Raw genomic sequence first — 5,600 nt, 5'->3', positions numbered from 1 at the left:
AAGCACAGTGTCCCCCATCAAAGAAAGCAGGGGCTTTAATTGGGAAACACACATTCATATAGGAAAGATCTATCCTCACATGGAAAGGCAGGCATGTTCTATCCTCACATGGAAAGGCAGGTGCTAGTTTATGGCCACACATTATGTGTCCAAAAACGTGACAGCTGGGAATGGCTGTGGATGGAGAATTTATTGTAAGGAGCAAAGTTTACTCTCAGTCACCTAAAACATGTCAAAGTGGTTTGGTGACTTTGGCTGATTTTTTGTAAGTTTCTCTTGAAAACCTTAGCTGAAGGAGAAAAGAACTTTGAAGGATCACCAACAGTCATTTAAAGGGGAAGCTCACACTAGCCTTTCCTGAAGGTGTAGTGGCGGTGAATTTACAAAGTGTGCCACAGCTGATTGTATGTTATCATTGAAAGCTCTAAAAGGTTTGCCATCAACAGCACAGGTGATGGTCCCTATAAAGGCCTGCATAGCAACTGACAAAGACTAGTTGTCAGTTTTCTATTAAGGTAAAGGGGGGACAATAGTGATTTGAGTTATATTCTGACATTGATTATTTAAGATCTCACTTATTTTACTTGTAAAATACAATAATTCAATTTTACATATTAGGAATCCTCTAATTCTAAAAGAATCTTCTAATGTTTTATACTTGTGATAATCAGAGGGAGATCATAGTCAGGGCTCATTATAAGGTTAAGAATCCAAATCAGCTTCCTGTGACAAACCACTTCCAAGTTAAATGGTCATACACTGCATTTTCTGAAACAAAAGTCTAATAAACATAGCTTTCTATAACATTCATAGTTTCAAAGTTTAAATTCAATGATCACGGGGACTATTTTGCTTTCCACTATTACTGGAAAATTCTGCCCTTTCTACTGAACAGATGGCCAAAGGGTCAATTCACTGTGACATAAAATAAGAGATTTAATTTAGATTTAACTGGTGTGTAATATTCACTAATCTTACCTACCAGAAGATAGATATCAGAAGGTTATTTATGTTCTCAAAAATCACTTAGTTCAACAGTTTGCCATTCTTCTGGGAAAAAAGCAAAAAATAGAAGGTACACACATCAGGTTTAACTTGAAATTTAATCAAGACTGTAGAAATGCTACTTGGAGCCTATAAATTTTACAGATTTGAGCTTTTCTAACATTGATTTGTAAACTCTATATTAATCCCTTTAGCCCTTTCTCAGAAATGTGGAACATCTCAAAGTTTTTAATTTAAAAACAGATTGTCTCCTATTGCTTTTATATGAGAAAGCATTTCTCCATGCAGTTAGGATGATTACCATTTTTTCTCCTTTACAGACTTATGAAAAACATTTAACTCTACTACTGAGCTATGCCCCAGCTCTTTTTCCATTTTTTCTTTGAGATAGGGTCTTCCTCAGTTGCTGAGTTTAGTTTCCAACCTGCTATCCTCCTGCCTCATTCTCCTGAATAGCTGGAATTACCAGTGTGTGAATCGTTACACCCAGAAACCTTTAACTCTTTAACTAGCTATTGTATGTTATAAAGAATATAGATTATTTCCTGAGTCATAATGCCAAATTTATTACATATAACACTCTAAAGTTTTCCTGCATCCCTTCTAGTTTATTTCTACTTGTGTATATTTTCTCATGCTAGTTTCAATTATCATTGTTTAAAATATCCTTGTGTGTATAGGAAAGCAGTTCTCAACACCTGATCATTCTTTCCCCTCTTTATTTTACAAGATAAACTTTACACTTATCAATTGCTTTTTCATCTCTCCAAAAACATTCCCATTGGGATTTTGTTAGAGAATGTGTTATGTTTGTAAACTAATATGAGTTTAGTTGTGTTAATTATATCTTCCAGTTTGGAAATGGTTCTCTTGGTTCTGTCTCCATCCAGATCTTCGTGTGAGTGAGGCTGCACATAGGCCTGTAACTCTTAAAGCTTGAATAAATCTCATATTTCATTTCAGTTCTATTCCTGTTTACTATGTTTTGTTGCTAATTGCAGTTGAAATATTTTTCAAATATATCTTCCAATATTTTTACTGTTTCATTTGCTATGTATTTAATTTATATCTTTCTAATTTACATAGGAAACATATGATTATGTTCTTCAATATGAAACTATCCTTGCATTCTTTGACTAAATCTTACTTAGTTTTGTTAAATATTTATTGAGTAATTTGCTGGTCTTAGGCATTAGTTAAACCACAGGAGTGGTTCAGAATAGGTCACTCCAGCATAAGGATTATTTTGAGCTGAAAGCAATTTTTAAAACCACTCTCTGCCCTCCCCTCTATACAAGGAGGAGGAGGAGTGTGGTTTTTACCAGAGAAAACCTGAGATTCTTATAAGCCCAAAGGTGGCACTCAAGACTCTCCATAACAACTTCTTTTAAAATAATCCTTATTTTCCATGTTTCCCAATATATTAGCCTTCACACAATCTGTCAATCCTAGAAGCTCTGAGTACATTTCTGTATCTTTTCACTCCCCTCTACATTTATTCTTTGGTTAAGAAACTATGTAGGTCCATGGTCTCAGCACCTGAGCTCATCAATGAGAACCCCAGGTGTGTGTGTGATGCTCATGCTAGCAAACCTCTGCATCCCCGCCAGGGCACCTAAAATGGCCTAAGAAAAATACACACCAAGAAAGAAAATCATTTCTAATGTTTACACTCAATACCTCATCAATGAAAGCAAATGTATGTGTGTTTCCTCAAAACAACTCAGTGCAATTTTCTGGCAGACTTCATTTTCTTCCAGCTGAGTATCCTGTAATTCAAAGTGACTGGGGCTGGCACATATCTGGCAGCAAGGGCTAGTCCCACAGCTCCCCTCACTGTGACCAGCTGTCACAGCTTGTTGCCTGTGTTCTGTAAACAGAGAAACCAGGGTCCCTCCCTCCAGTTTGCTCATTCAATCTACTTGCTGAGGGCAGAGCAGGCAATCCACAACCCCACCACCATTACAGTCTGAGACTCTGCCCTCCCTGCACCCAGTGCAGACAGGAGATCCTGACCTAGAAGGCCCATGAACTGCTAACACCAGAGTTTGCATCTGGGCCTTCCATGCATGTGCCCTTCACTGCCTGAGGTACAAGAGTAGGCAGTCCACAAACTGCTGGGACTGTGGTTCATGTCTGGGCTTTGCTTGCCCCCTGACCTCCTGGAGGTCACAGACACAGGTGGTCCATAATCACCACCAGTGCAGCCTGTGTCTGGCTCCTGTGCACACTGTGAGCTGCCTGGAGACAAGGAATAAGGTGTGCCATAACCTGTTGACCCTGCAATTTGTATCTGGATCCTGCCTGTGCCCTGAACTGTCTCTGGACACAGGGTCACTGGTCCATGATTACGCCACCAGTGCAGCACACTTCTGGGTCATACTAATGCCCTGAACTGTCAAGGGACACTGGATCAGATAGTCTGCCATTGGCTGACATCATAGTTCACGTGTGAGGCCTGGGAGAACTAGATACTCTTCACCATCTGTTGGAAGACCCCAGACTAAGCAGTGCTTCTCAGCAGTCACTGAAGAGCAAGCCTATTCACCAGGAAAAGTAGGCACACTAGTGACCTTGGCTGAGCTGCCAGGGAAGAGGGAGACTGAGCGTTCTGCCTCTGGCATCAAACATGACAAGACAAAGGACTAAAATGCAATCTCAGAACTCCACCCCACTCAGAACAAGTCCAGGAGACATCAACATAGGAGAACTTGGTAAACACACACCTGAAATTGCTGATTGCAAAGGAAGTAAAGAAACAATTCCATCAGGCCATAGAAGAGATCAGATCAGAAATAATCTCTCAGGCAAAAAATGAAATGACAATAATAATGAAAGAATTGCTCATCACATCTAAAGAAGAAATATATAAAAAATAGATGAACATAGGCAATGGAAGGAAACATAAATGAACAATGTAGGAGTGAACTAGAACGCATGAAACAGATTCAAAGAGACATCCAGGAAATGAAAACTTCCATTGAAAACTGGCAAAACAACTTGAATGAAGTCAAAGGTAAAATTTCAGATCTTGAAGACAGCATCATGGCAGCTAGTGATCATGAAAGGATCTCTTAAAATCAACAAGGAACCAGGAAAAATCAGTTCAACAGATGCAAGACAAGGCAAAGAGGTATAATGTAAGACTAATAGCAGTAAATGAAACAGCAGGAGGCAACACAACTGACATAAAAAGAATATTTGCAGAAATAATAGAGGAAAATTTCCCAAATATGGAAACAGAACCTGATATACAGACAAATGAGGCATATAGAACTCCAACCAACCACAATGAAAATAAAACTACCCTCAGACATATAATAGTCAAGTTCCCAGATCTCCAGCAAAAGAACAGACTGTTAAAAGCTGCTAGAGAAAAGAAACAGATCACCTATAAAGGAAAGCCCATCAGAATCACGGCAGATTTCTTAACAGAAACCATCTAGTTGAGAAGAACTTGCAGTCAAGAAGTATTACAGGTCCTGAGACAAAACAGCTTCCAACCAAGATTGATGTATCCTGCCAAATTATCCTGCAAATTCAATGGAGAAAGAAAATATTTCCATAACAAAGAACAACTGAAAAACTTCATGAGTGCCAAACCATCGTTATACAGAGTACTAAAAGATATTTTAGAAAGAGGAAAAAAATGACCACAATTTCAAGAACAACAACAGAAGGGAACCCTCAAGCAGAGTGAGCAATTAAATAGGTAGAAAAAGTAGGAAATGAACAGCAAGCAAATAATATGACAATGATAAGCCAACATATATCAGTTGTAACCATAAATGTAAATGGCCTCAAATCACCAGTCAAAAGAAACAGACTGGCAGAGTGGATTAAGAAACAAAACCTAACCATATGCCATATACATGAAACACATTTTACTCAAAAGGAAATCCATAGACTGAAAGTCAAAGGATGGAAAACAATTCTCCATGCAACAAGAACCCAGAAAAAAAGCAGGTGTAGCTATTCTGTTTGTAGACAATGTAAACTTCAAACCGAGAATGATCAAAAGAGATAAAGAAGGTCACTTCATACTTGTTAGGGGAAAACTGCAAGAGGAAGAGATAACAATCATAAACATGTATGCACCAAATATCGGAGCACCAAACTATATAAGACAAATCTTAACAGACATGAAAATCCAAATAATTAATAACACTATTGTAATAGGAGACCTCAACACCCCTTTGACACAAAGAGATAGGTCAATTGGACAAAAAACTGGCAAAGAAATTATAGATCTGAACCAAATCTGTGAACAAATGGACTTAGTAGATGTATGCAAAGTGTTCCACCCCACAACATCAGAATACATGTTTTTCTCAGCTGCACATGGGATTATTTCTAAAATAGACCACATTCTTGCCCATAGAGCATATCTACCTAAATGCAAAAGAATTGAGGTTATTGCATGCATATCATCTGACCACAGTGCAATGAAACTGGAAATTAGCCACAAAAGGAACTCCAAAAACTCCATAAACACTTGGAAATTAAACAACAACCTCCTGAACAACCAATGGGTCACAGAAGAAATTTTAAAAGACCTACAAACAAACAAAAATGTAAATACAACTAACCAGAAC

The sequence above is a fragment of the Chinchilla lanigera genome, unplaced genomic scaffold, assembly GCF_000276665.1.
Source record: "Chinchilla lanigera isolate Chin_1 unplaced genomic scaffold, ChiLan1.0 scaffold00104, whole genome shotgun sequence".
NCBI classification, from domain to species: domain Eukaryota; kingdom Metazoa; phylum Chordata; class Mammalia; order Rodentia; family Chinchillidae; genus Chinchilla; species Chinchilla lanigera.
The sequence above is the reverse complement of the archived record's forward strand: the minus strand, read 5'-3'. Positions refer to the sequence as shown.